The sequence below is a fragment of the Diceros bicornis genome, chromosome 27 (assembly GCF_020826845.1).
Source record: "Diceros bicornis minor isolate mBicDic1 chromosome 27, mDicBic1.mat.cur, whole genome shotgun sequence".
Lineage (NCBI taxonomy): Eukaryota > Metazoa > Chordata > Mammalia > Perissodactyla > Rhinocerotidae > Diceros > Diceros bicornis.
Genome location: NC_080766.1, coordinates 18,971,238 through 18,987,998, shown reverse-complemented (window position 1 = coordinate 18,987,998; position 16,761 = coordinate 18,971,238).

Sequence of the window (16,761 nt, the reverse complement as noted above, 5' to 3'; positions counted from 1 at the left end):
ACATACACAAGAAATGTTTTTTCATCTTCCTGTTATTGATCATGCAATTCTCCAAGCTAAGTGTTTTCTCCTTTTTTTCTTTCTTTCTTTCTTTTTTTTTTTTTTTTGCCGAGGAAGATTCACCCTGAGCTAACATCTGTTGCCAATCTTCCTCTTTTTGCTTGAGGAAGATTCGCCCTGATCTAACATCTGTGCCAATCATCCTCTATTTTGTATGTGGGTCACCGCCACAGCATGGCCACACAGCGTGGCCGCAGATGAGTGGTGTAGGTCCATGCCCAGCAACCAAACCTGGGCCGCCGAGCAGAGCATGCTGAGCTTAACCACTAGGCCACTGGGCCGGCCCCCTCCCTTTTATTTCTAAATTCTATGCATTCTTTTATGTTTGACTCAAGTATAACTTACACCATGAAGCCTTTCCTGATTTCCTCAGCTTGATGTACTCTCTCAATTCAGATGTAATTGTTATAGTTACAGCATTTTCCAGATGCTGTTTGGGGTTATTACTTTATATTGTATTTTTTATTCAGTATTTATTGAGAATTTACTGTGTGTCCAGTATTGCAGTAAGATCTGGGATATGAAGACAGAAAAACTCATTGTTCCTCCTCTCAAGATGTTCACAATCAAGTGGTAAGATAGACATGAAAACAAATATAACATCATGTTGAAAAGGTTCTGGTAGTATAGAACTACAGATGCTGTTAAATGAATAAATGGCTATATTATTATCTAGGGCATTATGAAATATATCACAGATGAAAAAATGCTTGGACTGAGAATGAAGGGTGAACAAAAGTTTACAGTGAACTACGTAGGGTATATAGTGGGGTGGCACAGGGCATTCCAGACAGTGAACACGTGCAAAGGCACGTGTTTAATCACATATTTGAGGACAACTAAATAATTCAGAATAACTGGAACTTAAGTTGCACAGAGGAAAGTGGTAAGAAGTAAGAGAGGCAGTGAGAAGATGGCAAAAGCCTTATCTTCTATACCCGAGTTTGGAACTCAGCTTGTTGGTTACCGATAAGAAATACAATCAGTTGTGCATATTAGAAATGTCATTTCAAAGAAGCTATGGGATTAGAGGAAATGGTCAAATAGCCATTTGGGGCGAAAGACGAGACTATTTTTTGACCTAAAACATGGGTAGCAGAGATAGAGAGGTAAAGATAGAAGAAGGAGTTAGGAAAGTTGCTATCTATCTGTCTTGAGGGGTACCATTACTAAAACAAGAGATGTGTGAGAGAGGCACGGGTTTTGGTCCAAGTAGAATGAGGATGGCTCCAAATGGGTGAGTTTAGTTTTCACCATTTATCCAGATGTTTGTATAGAATCATTCCTTCTGCTCTTAGACTATTAGGTCCTTCAGGGCAGGATCTGTAGCTTTTTCTTCTATATATTTCCACTGCACATAATCCAGAGTCTTGCACTTAGTTGAATTGGGAATGAGTAGACCTGGAAGAATTTTATGTAGGTCTTAAAAACTGTTCTGGTCTGGCTGTTTAGGGACCTTCAAGTCTACAACAGACCACCTCTGCAACTTCAGAGGCAAAGAAGGTTCAAGAATTTATTTTCTTCTGTCCTAGGGGTTTTAGATGAACTCGGTGATTAGCATGAAGATGTTCCAGATAGGCTATGTTCTCTTTCAGACAATGTGGAATCCCCAGAAAGCTTTTGCTAATTCATGTGTCCTGTGAAATAAAAACAGTTGGTGATCAGTTATGATTTTGCTAAACCAGCTCATCAGTTTTTGGATCCAAGATTCCAGGAAGTACTGAGTGGTTTTAAGTGATAAAAAATATTAATGTACCAATGTCTCAAAGGCTATATCACCTCTGGAAACACCAGAGGACCTCAGCTGAAATCCAAAAATGCCTGGAAATATACATCATAAAGATTTCCCAAAGAAATATCATTTGAGCAACAAAACCAGGACAATTTTCTGTTGAGGTAGAAGATAAGGATGCATTAGGGGTATATACAGCACAATATGTTTTTCAGTTTGTGTTTATCTTGGACTAATGTCATGATTCATTTATGGATCTAACATAATATTTAATATTTTTTAACTTAGTTCAACATTTCTTGTGTTTGCTTCTGGTCTACTTTGGAAAATGACTGATTTTGCTTCTTCTATCAGCTACTGTAACACCTTAACTAGCTCATAAAATAGCATTTTACTTTCAGCTATTTCTCAGAAGTGAAAACAATAGTTTCTTAATTGGTGGGATTTCAATTTTCCTGAAACAACTAATCCAAATCATGGTTTTTAAAGCATGTTTTCTACAAAGCTACCTATCCAAATAAAGACATTTTCTAGTTCAATTTTCTGACATGTCTGAATGCTGAGAGAAAGAAAAAGAAATACAATTGAACAAATTGAGACACCATTTTTTTGTTGTTTTAGTTTTAGTGAAAATCTTATATAAACTTGAAAGAAGGACAAATAATTTGCCAAATCATTACTGCAGTATTATATTTTTTGGAATTGTTTGTAATAACGTTATATGACATTATTTTAGTTTGGATCTAGTTGTAATAGGTTTTTACACAGGAATAATATGGTAATTTAACGTAATAAAAAAGAACAGAGAAGACAAATATAAAGAGACTATTTAGATACATTTTACATATTATTGATGTGCTACATGCAAACACAAATAAATTCTATAATGGAAAATTAGTCAAGGAGTAAGACTTTCAAAACAGGTGATATCCATGATAATTGAGGATAATTAGGACGGAATTCCTCTGAGTTGAGCCGCCCAAACTTCTGTTGGCTCTTGTGCTGAAGCAGCTGTTTCAGACCTACAAAGAAGTGAGATGCAGTTTTATTGCTCTTACTGAATCTTGTTTTTATTAACATAATCCGTCTCTGGGTAAGAAATGTTTGATTTTGCCACTCTGATTTTAGAGAGTTATACTGTTTCATAGGAAATAATGATGAAAAAAAATAACAAAACATACACTTTCATGTATGAGGAATAAGGATAATGTATAAACTTGTAATCATATAGGAGTGGGAATATGTGGGACCATTTACTTAAGGAATGCTGATTCCGACTGCAGTGCAAGATTTGAAATAGTTTTATCATTTGCTAGACAAGAAAGCCACAGTTTCAAGAAAGTCTCTGTGGAAAACAAAGAGTACATTTAGATTAATGAAAAAAGAAATGAAGTAAGACACTTTACCAAAATGGCACACCAGCCATATTCCACGTTTCCAGAGGATATATGGAGATTGTACTGAATGCTGTACTCTTGCTCTCAAGAAACTTCATTCAATCTGCATTTTGAGACAGATGTTATTTATAGAAGTCATAGTTATCCTTCCCTTGCTATTAAGGGAAATATCCAGGTATCAAATCCCCCTTGGATCAGAGAGCAAAAATACCATTATTTTATTTTAAGACCATACAAATATTTTCATTGTATAAATGGTAGAATCTCATACTTGGGACATTTATTCTCTGTGGGAAGAGATGTTGACCTAGTGGATAGGAGAGATTTTGCATACTTTGCCTATTTTTATTTGCTCATTTACATCAGGGCAGGAGAATTTAGAAGTCATCATCCTCTAAGAGGGCTGCACCTGACCTTCCTTCTCATCTCCTTCCTCTTATCATGGGCCAGTCAAGAGAGAACCATATTTGAGCACATATTTGTACAGAGCTCTGTAGTAGGTACTGTGAAAGTTACCAAGGAAGTAAGTAAGATCTTGCTCTAAGGAGTTAATTCCATAAATGTAGAGATAGGAGTCAGAATGTAGGTATATAACTAGAAGACTAACATGAATCATATTACATCACAAATTGCCAAATGACATAGAGAAAGAAATATTTCACCCACAGTTTTAATTGAGCTTAATCTTATCATGATTAATTTCCTGGGGCTCACCCAAAGGCCATATCACAATCTATAAAAGAATAAGAAGATAATTTTTGTAGATTTACATTAAATATATATTAAAATATATTAATGATTTTATTACTATGATGATGAGGCCTAGAAGAACCGTTTGGTATTATTTCTTTAGGGAATTTTCCCATTGTCATTTAGTTTTAAATTCCTTTGAAAAAGTGCTGTTTTATGAGTTTTCTAATAATTTATTCTTTACATGATTTGAATTATATAATTTTAGAATTGGAAAAACAGTTGTTCATTATTTGTATGTTGCAGGGGAGTGGAGGACAGAGTGCTGATAAAAAGGTTGAATAATGGCTATACTCCAAAACTATTTTCCTGGTCCACAGTTAGGTGAACACTGTATTAAATCATAGACCTACAGAATATTAAAGAAGGAAGGAAACTGAAGATTGCCTAATCCAGCCCCACTATTTTTATAGATCTAGAACCTACGCCCAGGGGGTTAAGTGGCTCATCCACAGTCATAAGCAAGTTAGTAAGTGAACCTGAACCAAAACCCAAATATTTTGTCTCATGGTTCAGTTTATTTCCTCAAATCATGCCAGTCCTCTAAATAGGATATTTTAATGTTTTTGAAAAGGTACTATAACCACATGATTCAAAATTTATAAAAGGTGTAGAGTGAAAAGTTTATTTTTCACTCCTTGCCTCTTTTACTTGCTTCCCATCAGCCCCTCTCTCAACACTACCTTATCCAGGTAGTCTCCTTCAAAACATTACTCAGAATCACCATCTCACCGAGGTCTCCTTTGCCCACTCTATGTAAATTGAAACCCATACCCCCAGAGTTTAATTTTTCCATAGAACCAATAGGTTCTATTGTATATTTTACTTTTTGTCTCTTCACACTAGAATACAAGATACACAGAGGAAGGAGTCTGTCTATTTCTTTAACTGCTGTATCCCCAGTGCTTAGTGGGAGCTCAATGAATATTTGCTGGATTTAGTTAAATTGAATAACTGTGTGTCTAACTGCTGGTGTGTTTAGTACAATTTCTGCTTTCTGTGAATAATGGTGTTATGCTATTTAGTACAGGGATATTCATAACTATTATATCTTCACTGTGAACTTGTACCTTATATAATTGTAAAGTTCCCCCTTTTGTACCACTTCACGTTTTCACCATGAGTTCTGTCTTAGCTGATAATCACGCCTCTGCTTTTTTTGATTTGCATTTTTATGGTGTGTACTCTTGCCTATCTTTTTATTTTCATATTACCTCGTTATGTTTTCTGGGGTTTTTCTTCTCCAATGTTTTTTGTACACTTGCACTATGTGGTCTCTTTGATTTTGATATAGGTATGGTGTGTGTTTGTACATGCACATGCACGTGCATTTAATGTTTAGGAATATTTGGGGGTTTTTTTCCTATTGCCTATTTCCTATTTCCTAATTACAATCTTAACACCCCTTTTAACTGATTTAGACAGTGTCTCTTAGTTTCTGTAATTATAAAATTGGTACATTTTTCTCTCTCTTCCCTCTCCTCTCTCTCTCTTCCAACATTTGATTATCTTTTTTACCTTTGTACTGTTAAATATACATGAACTTATATTAATTGACTTGCCAAATTTAAATGATATATTTAGCTTTCAGGTATTTTAGATGAGACTATCAGCAAAACTTGCTGTACAGTGTGGGAGATCAAGATTTGGCCACTCTGAAATATATCTCTTTACCTTGATTGTTTTCTCTGAAGGACATTTGACCTCCCCCACTAACTGCCTAAAGAATTTGACATGGTGGCTCCTTCCTGGAACAGTTCTTCTATCATGATGGCTATAAAGATAATGTAAAATAGATGTTACAATGGGAGGGGCACCAAGCCTCTTTTATCAAAAAAACTCTGTCTCTCCCTGACCACATTATCTATAGATGACCCCGAAAAGAATTGTCCTCCTGCCCTCTGAAGTCCCAGGCCAGTACCCACCCCCAACACGCTCCTCGCCTTTAGCTGCAATACTTAAGCAAGCAGCTTAGACAGAGGGACGAGTTGCTCATTTCTGAGTTTCTCCCATGTATACATGTTATTAAACTTGGTATTATTTTCTCCTGCTAACCTGTCTTGTTGATTATTTGGCCAGCCAGAAGAACCTTAAGGGAAAGGCAGAGGGAGATTCTCCCTCTTCCCCCGACAGTTTTGGCGTAGTCGCCAGGAGCCACACTGGCTGGCAAGTTGCCTTCTCTGGCTGGAAGACCTGCCTTCTCCCTGGACTACTGCAGATGGTGAGATACGGGAACGCCTGACGAAAGCCGGCAAAAGGTAAGACTTCTTACCACGTCAGCCTCCTGGAATCTCTATCTGCGGAGTCCGGTGGAAGGAAGTGGTGAGAATTTTTTTCTCTTTCTAAATTTAGATTGGCAGGAGAAAATATTTGGGAAACTAGTTTCTTGGGCTTTTAGTGACTCGGTTTAAATTTGGTAGAGTACTCTTGGTTATGATCTTGATCCCTTTTCCTCCCAGAGGTAGTCTCTGTTTTTCTCTTTTGTCTGTGTCTTTTGTCATAAGAAGGAAATACCATAAGGTAGGACGCAGGCATAGGCCCTATAAGCCTGCTGTCCGGGCTGGCCCCACAGACTGGTGAGTTTGCGGGTCTCACCAGACCAGGGTCTCCAAACTTTGCTGTGGGTTATTATGCACATGAAGTGAAGGCCATTGCCGAGGGCATCTTGGAAGCCAAAAAGGCCGCAAATTTGGTGGGCGCGGGTCGAGCAGTTAAGAGCCATTAGGGCGCTCGCCACTTTCAGAAGACTCCTGTGACAGGATAAGTTGGGTCACGGAACGGGGTAGATGACACAGGTCCCCTGCCAACTGCAAGAAAATGTCCGTGCAACGACGAGGTACTCTGTAAAAGCACACAGTCCCCAACCCCGCGGCACCTCCCCCCCAGGTATTATTCTGGCTCCAAGAGACCTAAGGCTTGGCTAAAGCTGTCATTGTGCACATAAGAAAGAAAAAAAAAAACCGGATGAGGTTTTCCTTCTGTCTTGTTCTGTGTCCTGAGAAAACTTGGCTTTGTGACCAGTGAGAATCTTCTCCTTGGTCTCCACCATACGGAAGGTGCATTTACCGGGGTGCACCTTGGTGGCCAGTCGAGTAGACTGGGGTTCCGAACTGTCTCTTTGTCCGGCTGTGCCAAGCTCTCAGGGGAGTTTGTCATAAAGGGCCCAGTCCATAAGGGCTTTTGTCGTCTTAACCTTCGTTGCTTGTTAGTGCTGGAAAAATCCCATTCCAGTATCGCCTGCCCCGTGTCACAGATTAGCGGGTCTGTGACTGGAGGCGTCCCACACTATTGTGGGAGACCGGAGACACCATCCTTACCGCCTGTGCAACGAAGGTCTTTACTTTCTCTGAATATCTTTGGGAGTGAATTCTCTGGATCATGGGGGCTACATCATCTGCGCCCTCACCAGGGACGCCTCTTGCGTCCATGGTAGATTTATTCTAAGCGTGGAAAGTTACCTCCGGGTCTTTCCTTAAAAAGGCTTATTGGTTCGAGTCACTATTGGAATAAATATACAAATGAAGATCCTACTCGTCATTGGCCAGACGACGGATCCTTTGAATTGGAAAAACTTCTAAATTAGGAAAAAAAAATGTTTTGAGAGCTCTCACATAATTATTTATTTGGTACCTGAGAAAAGGCCAGAAAAAAGAAGAGAAAAATTTGACTAGCCTTAAGACCTTGACTCAGGTTACAATTGAATTGAGAACATGTAAAAGTGTAAGTGTTGATAAGATTATAAAGGTTGGAATGTTTGAGCTAATTTTATATAAAGAGGTTACATCAACTTTGCCTGAGTATGTTTTAAAATGTCTGACTGGGAATGCTTCCCTTGTCCAAAATTAGAAGACCAAAACCTATTGATAAAAATCTTAATGATAACTATGTTTAAAGGTATAAGAGGTGATGAAATTTTGTAGAAAAAACTGATGTTATTTCTATTACAGAACTGGTTAACAAAAATAGTAATTTAAATGATGGCTAATTTTATCTAATGTCTTATGAAGTCTTGCAGGCAATCTAAATAATTATTGGGAATAAGTAACTAAATAGTTGTGAAAAAGATGAATGTTGGGTGAACTTTAAACAATAATTATGTGTTATGGTGGTTACAGCTTCCAAACTCTTTTTGGTGACTTAAAACTTGAGAGTTTTGCTAAATTTTATGATAAAAATTTTCTGAGTAGATCATTTCCAAATAACATATTAGTCATTGATTGCTAAATGTACATTTGTCTACATTTGGCTTTTCATTACAGGAAAACTAAAAAGTGTTTTGGGTCTATTGGTAAACATGTCTTGTGTTTTATTAAAAGATTGTACTATAAAGTAACATATTTCTAGAAGTTATGAAGTGTTTATAAATTTTCCAAGCCACAAGATACTAATGTAAAAGAAGTTTATAATTGTTTACTTAGTTTTTACTTAGAAATTAAGGTTTCTAAAGGTTAAAATTTCTAATTAATATATGTGATTGAATTAAGAATTTTTCTTAAAAGATTAAGAGAAATATGTCTGTGTACAAGGAAAGTAAGATGTATAAAGGTACAAAGAATGGAAATGTTTTGTTTGGTCGATTAAGAAAGATAAATTTGTCCTCAAGTACTAGGAGGGAAAAGAAAGACATGGGACAAATTCTGAATGTAAAAAGAAAGCTATAGAAGGTTTGTGGAGGGAATTCTGGAAAAGGAGTTTTATGCATAGTCAAGTTGGCTAAGATTGAAATGAATTTAATTAAGTAAATGAGTTTTAATAGCAGAAGTAAACTGGTGCAAAATTATAATTTGGTCTTATTTCTCTTAAAAGGATAATTTTCTTGAACTTGACAAAGAGGTTATAAAAGATTTTTCTTTACCTTTGGGTAAGTCTACCTAAAAGACAGGAAAAAAAAAAACTGTTAAAATAATTTCCTACGTTCAAAAGACTGAGGTCTCTCTATTAAGGCTTTTTGGACTGTTAATGCTCTGTTTGCTTTGACTGTTTATATTTTTGACAAGCTCCACCAAAATTCATATCTTAAATAAAGTCTTTTTTTTACTTTTTTCTTTGAGAATTTTCAAAGGGCCCTGGAACTTCTCAAAGAAATTTGCTCTCTTCCTATAAGGGGAAAGATACTAAACTTATTAGGCTGATTCAATATGTTAAATTACAATGAAAGCATTGTCAGACAAATGATGATAAGTCTGCTTAGGTGGTATTATATGGGCAAATGTTATTGACATAAGTGTTTTAAAATTGTATAACATTACTAAAATTCTGATCTGTCCTGATTATCAATCATAATTCTGGTTATTATTATTTTAAAGTGTTGTATGTCACAAAATTAACCAAATTTCTCTGTCAATTGCCATTTTGAGGTCTTGTTTACAGACTTATTTCTTTGCTCTAATGCTTTTGCAAAATGTTTCAACTTCAGAAAAATTCATAGAAAGGACTCTGACATTTACACTGGAACACAGGTTTCTGACAAACTTTCTGATCATAAAACTGAACTTGGTAAGAAATTACAGAGATCTGATAGAGAGACTGATGACTTCATGAAGCTGCTAACCAAAAGATTGGGATCAAGAATGGATTACACAGGACTGAATGAACTGATAAGGATGATTATAATGTTTATGATTTTTCACTTGAAGTATGCTGAATTTTTAATGTTTTGTTTTTTCAGATTTAAGGAAAACTTTTTCTTGTTTCTCCTGAGCTAGCTATGACTTATAACAATTTGGTAAATGATACTTTTGTAAGTAAAATTAAAATATTTATCTTTTTCTCTCTATCTGATCCCTCAAATTTGCAAACTCTTAGTAAGTGAATATTGTTGTTTTCATGGCAATATAGTTATTTGCATAAGTTCAATAAGAATCTGTTCTCCTTATAACAGGACACAATTGGAAACACTGGTTATGTTACCAAGGTTGTAACTGGAACATCATATTTGCGATATAACCCTACAGCTTTTGAGGAATGAAGATTTGACTTTATGGAATAAAGCCACGTGGAAATATTGGCCTGGTACCTTATGTTCCAAGCAGCACTTACCAGGATAAGTAAAGAATGTCACTTATCTGGCAGGTACAAGGAACCGCGAAATATTTTGGGGGAACCTCAGAAGAGAGGAATTCACCCAAATCTGTAGGTATTGCAGGCAAAGTCTGATGACAAAATCCTTGGCTTGGCTTTCCTGGCCTCAAGAGGCCTTTGAAGTTCAATCTGAGATTCCTTATAAAAAGTTTCAGCAAAGCAGATTTAAAAGAGCTTATATGATTAATTGCTATTCTTGCTGTACTTATGTAAGTAATTGTGCCAACTCTACTGGAACTAGACTTATTTTGCAAACTAGTTAGTTTTAATTTGGCTATCTTAATAAAAATGAGGGTGATTTTAGAGAGAAAAATTATATTTCAGTAAAAACCATAGTATACATTTGCGGATATTAGATCCTAGTTTTGTTAATTGTCTTTTGAGGTTTTTCTTTTGTATCTATTTACTGGACTGGATCCTGATTTCTTCTAGTCTCCTGAAATATCTGGCTACAGACGTCCAAACTAACGTTTTTGATTTTTTTCCATCATTTTCATTTGAAATCACTGAAAACTGAACCTGCTCTTTTTCCTGAAGCCTTACAAACTGAAGCTGATGGACTTGATACAAACTTAAGAGATTACTTGATGACATCATCAGAGACATTTTAAACTGCAAAAGATGCTTTGACGCTGACATCTAAAATTCTTCTTCACTGGCTGTCCTCTGAACTCAAAAACTGCTTTACAACTTGCTCCAACCATTAACCTTGTTTTTCTTTCGTTTACATAGAAATGCTTCTATTAAATACTTGATTGCTTGCTTCCATAATATAGGCGTAACCTTGAGAGCCCACCTGCATCACCACCTTCCAAAATGAACTTAACTGAACTGATCTATTATCAGGACTAAGAAATGTGTTCAGTGAGATGAAACAATCTACCAACTCAGCATCTGGACTATGAAACTTCTTTAAGTTTCAAAAGGACTGTGAAACTTTTAGTTTCAAAGGCGGGACTGTGGGAGATCAAGATTTGGCCACCCTGAAATATATCTCTTTACCTTGATTGTTTTCTCTGAAGGACATTTGACCTCCCCCACTAACTGCCTAAAGAATTAGACATGGTGGCTCCTTCCTGGAACAGATCTTCTATCATGATGGCTATAAAGATAATGTAAAATAGATGTTACAATGGGAGGGGCACCAAGCCTCTTTTATCAAAAAAAACTCTGTCTCTCCCTGACCACATTATCTATAGATGACCCCGAAAAGAATTGTCCTCCTGCCCTCTGAAGTCCCAGGCCAGTACCCACCCCCAACACGCTCCTCGCCTTTAGCTGCAATACTTAAGCAAGCAGCTTAGACAGAGGGACGAGTTGCTCATTTCTGAGTTTCTCCCATGTATACATGTTATTAAACTTGGTATTATTTTCTCCTGCTAACCTGTCTTGTTGATTATTTGGCCAGCCAGAAGAACCTTAAGGGAAAGGCAGAGGGAGATTCTCCCTCTTCCCCCTACAACAGCCAATTCATTTTCTCTATTTTCCAGTGAATGTTTATGTCATATTTATTACAAGGGGTTGGAAAATTGGTGAGAAAGTAAATTATTATCCAAATTTGGGAAATTTATAACCCATGTGTATTGATTTCCTATTGCTGCTATAACAAATTATCACCAACTCAGTGACTTAAACTACCGAAATTTATTATCCTACAGTTCTGGAGGTCAGAAGTCCAAAATCAGTCTCACTAGTGTAAAGTCAAGATTTTGGTAGGGCTGGTTCCTAAGGGCGGTTCTATGGAGGATGTGTTTCCTTACTTTTTCCAGCTTCTAGAGTCTGCCTGCACTTGTGGGTCCATGGCTCCTTCCTCCATTTTCAAAGCCAGCAGAGTAGTATCTTCAAATCTCTCTCTGCTTCTGTCACCACACCATCTTCTCTGACGCTGATCCTCCTGCCTGCATTTTATAAGGACCTTTGCGATTACTTTGGGCACACCTACATGACCTATGATAATCTTCTCATCTCAAGATCCCTAATTTAATTACATCTGCAAAGGCCCTTTTGTTATACAAGGTAAAATATTCATAGGTCCCAGGATTAGGATGTGGATATCTTTGACTGGGCATTATTCAACCTAACATACTATGTTAGACAGCGTCAAAATATTTGGCAAAACTGTCTCTTACAATAAATTGAAAACTTTTTAAATGTACCCAGTGATCTTGTGATCCCAGGCAGAATGGAAGGTTGGGGAAGATGGTTCCAGGCAGAATGTCAGAAGCATATTTTTGTTGCTTTTAGCTAAATAGGGTAAGGTACTACAAGAAGGAGATGAGTTCAGAAAAGTGAGGGTTTTTTTAATTTAATCTTTTTTAATTGAGGTATAATTGACATTTAACATTATATTAGTTTCAGGTGTCCCACATAATGATTCAATATTTTTATATATTGTGAAATGATCACCACAATAAGTCTAGTTAACATGCATCAGCATATATAATTACAAAATTTTTTCTTGCAATGACAACTTTTAAGATTTAATCTCCTAGCAACTTTCAAATATGCAATACAGTATTATTAACTATAGTCACTATACTGTACATTACATCCTGTGACTTATTTATTTTATAACTGGAAGTTTGTATTTTTGACCCTCTTCACCTGTTTTTGGAGGGCTTTTTTCAGTGATAAGACTCAAGAGGCCTTGTGTGTTTTTTGAGCCTCTGCCATAACCATAGGATCACACCTGGCTAGCTAGTCCACTGTCCCCAAAAGGATGACTAACCATGTAGAGAAGACTTGGACCCACAGACATGCTTCCCGAAGCAGAGCTGTCCCAGCCAAACTGCAGATTCTTGAGAATTTAAAAACTATTGTCTTAACCAGTGATTTTTTGCAATATTGTGGTAATGGGCAAATATATATACACACACACGCACTGTGTGTATATATATATATATATATATATATGGTATTACAGATATGATATTTTACGTATTTGTATTTTATTTGTCATCTGTAAATGATATTCTTTAGCTCACTGATATTACAGAAGAGACAATCAGGAAATTTTCCTTTCGGTCTTTCCCTACCTTCTCTTTCCTTTTTTTCTTTCATTCTTTCTTTATTGTCAGAGGATATACCTTTGCCTGCTCTGACTTAACCCTAATCTTTGCTTTTGTTTTGCAGGTAAACATATTCAATGCTTTCTTCCAGTTTTCTTGTCATGTTTTCATCAATCATTCCCTAATTAGCTGACGTCTCTTCTCTCGTAGTTTTCTTAAAAAGGTCTGTTGGGAATAAAATTCCATGTTTCTTGCACGTTTAAAACAATTGTCTGTAACTTTTATACTTCAGTACTGCTTGTCTGAATACAAAATCCACGGTTCGTGCTTTCTCTCCCTAAGTATCTTTTAGATATTGCTCCACTGTCTTCTGGTACTGGAAGTTTCTGGGGAGAAATCTGAGACCAGCTTGATTTGTTTTTCCCTTTAAAATGTTGTGATACTTTTGCCTGTCTCTGTATCTTTACTGTCCAATGTTTTTAATGGATTATGTCTTGGCCTGTTCTAGGTCAATTTTTTATGACACAAGGTGTTCCTTTTTGTTATGATAAGACCAGTCCTCTTTCATGATTTTTTTTACTGTGGTAAAATATACATAACATAAAGTTTACCATTTTAACCATTTTAAAGTATACAGTTCATTACCATTAAGTGCATTCACATTGTTTGTGCACCTATCACCACCATCTATTTTTAAAATTCTTTCATCTTCTCAAACTGAAACTCTGTACCCATTAAACAAAAACTCCTGATTCCCTTCTCCCCCCAACCACTGGCAACCACATCCACCATCCTATTTTCTGTTTCTGTGAATTTGACTACTTTAGATACATCACATAAGTGGAATCATACAGTGTTTGTCCCTTTGTGACCTTTCATGAGTTTTTTTAAATTATACCTTTAAATATACTTTTCTGTTTTTTGTTTTGTTTTATTTTGTTTTCCTTTGCTTTCTTCATCAGGGACTCTAATTATGCATATATTGGGGACACTTCCACTAATTTAAATAGCGAATATTTTAAGTTATTTTTAAGTCTCTGTATTTCATGTTTTCATTTTTCTATTCTCTGTCTTACTACCTTTTTTAGTGACCATTCTTCTTTGTGGCCTTTGTGTTTTCTTTTATTTCTGCAATTATTTTTTCTACTTCTTTTCTGAGGTACAACAGTTCATGTTTCAGCTCACAAATTTTCTTGACATCTCTTACCTGAGTTCTTTATTTGTGTTTCTAGTCTAATGTTATAGAGGCTCTTATTTCATGAAGTTGTTTTCTTCAATTCATGCTGAAATATTTGTTCGTGATTTTTATAGGCACCATGGCAATGTGTCTACTCTGTCGTGTGCTTTATGCATCATTTCGTATATTATCTTTGTATAGATGCTGTTCTAGTTCTTTTGTATTACTCATCACTGAATGAACTGGAGTTTTCCTGGACAAGCTATGTGCAGGAAGTTTCTGTATATTTAGATATTCTAGCATATTCTTAAAGATTTCAAAATCCAAATTTTCTCTCCTCTGCTGACAAATATCTCTTTAGGCTGTTTTTTGCTAAAATTTCTCTTCTGGGAATTTTTTTTTGGCCCTTCCTCCTCTGCTTCTTTCATCCAAAACACTTCAGGTCAGGGTGAGGGGGCAGATTTGCCGTCGGGGCTGCTCAGAACTGTTCCCACTCCCATTACTACAAAGAAGAGTTATAGTTTCACAATCCACAATGAACCACTCACCTTCAGGAAATATACTTTTGCTAGTGCTTTGTGAAATATGCTGCCACTGACTGAGCAATTCTATAACTCCCATATTATTCTCTGCAATTTTTCTTTGTAGCTTCTCCTCAATACATACATTTCAATTCTGCTTTCTAGTTTCCTTGAAAATGCAGTAAAAGAGGTCTTTGTTATCATTGTGTCTTTTGCATGATTTCCAGGAGGAGAAACGGAACTTATGTGCTGACTTATGCAGGGAGATTCCCTTAATAGTTTCTTATTTGAGCTCCAAAAAGTAATATAAGTCTCAAACTGGAAAATAAATAACCTTCATATTGTATTATACAGGACTTGTGGTTAGGTTCCATGACATTATCTGTATTGTGCTTAACAGATCACTTCTAATATTATCTTTGTATTTATCTTTTTATTTATCCCTGTATTCCACAGACTGCTTATTACAATATCTGTCACATAATAAGTGTTTAACCAATGTTTGTTGGACTCTAATAGATGAGTGAATAGTGGATATTATATATCAAAATTATGAATTTTTTTTAAATTTATTTATTTATTTATTTTTTATTGATGTTTTAATGGTTTCTAACATTGTGAAATTTTGGGTTGTACATTTTTGTTTGTCCATCACCATATATATGACTCCCTTCACCCCTTGTGCCCACCCCCCACCCCCACTGCCCCTGGTAACCACAGTCCAGTTTTCTCTGTCCATGTGTTGGTTTATATTCCACATATGAGTGAGATCATACAGTGTTTGTCTTTCTCTTTCTGGCTTATTTCACTTAACATAATACGCTCCAGGCCCATCCATGTTGCAAATGGGACTATTTTGTCTTTTTTTATGGCTGAGTAGTAGTCCATTGTATATATATACCACATTTTCTTAATCCAATCGTCAGTCGAGGGACACTTAGGTTGCTTCCACTTCTTGGCTATGGTGAATAATGCTGCAATGAACATAGGGGTGCATAAGCCTCTTTGGATTGTTGATTTCAGGTGCGTTGGATAGATTCCTAGTAGTGGGATGGCTGGATCATAGGGCATCTCTATTTTTAATTCTTTGAGGAATCTCCATACCGTTTTCCATAGAGGCTGCACCAATTTGCATTCCCACCAGCTGTGTATGAGGGTTCCTGTTTCTCCACATCCTCTCCAACATTTGTTGTTTTTTGTCTTGGTGATTATAGCCATTCTAACAGGCGTGAGGTGGTATCTTAGTGTTGTTTTGATTTGCATTTCCCTGATGATTAGTGATGTTGAGCATCTTTTCATGTGCCTATTGGCCATCTGTATATCTTCCTTGGAGAAGTGTCTGTTCATTTCCTCTGCCCATTTTTTGATCGGGTTGTTTGTTTTTTTGTTGTTCAATTGCGTGAGTTCTTTATATATTATGGAGATCAACCCCTTGTCAGATGTATGTTTTGCAAATATTCTCTCCCAGCTGGTTGGTTGTCTGTTCATCTTGATTCTGGTTTCATTTGTCTTATAAAAGCTCTTTAATCTGATAAAGTCCCACTTGTTTATTTTTTCTTTAGTTTCCCTAGTCTGGGTAGGCATGTCATCCGAAAAGATTCCTGTAAAACCAATGTCAAATAGTGTGTTGCCTATATTTTCTTCTATGAGTTTTATAGTTTCAGGTCTCACCTTCAGGTCTTTGATCCATTTTGAGTTAATTTTTGTGAATGGCGATAGCAGGTGGTCCACTTTCATTCTTTTGCATGTTCCTGTCCAGTTTTCCCAACACCATTTATTGAAGAGACTTTCCTTTCTCCATTGTATGTTCTTAGCACCTTTGTCAAAAATTAGCTGTCCGTATATGTGTGGTTTTATTTCTGGGCTTTCAATTCTGTTCCATTGATCTGTGTGTCTGTTTTTGTACCAGTACCATGCTGTTTTGATTACTATTGCTTTGTAGTATGTTTTGAAGTCAGGGATTGTGATGCCTCCTGCTTTGTTCTTTTTCTTTAGGATTTCTTTAGCTATTCGGGGTCTTTTGTTGCCCCATATA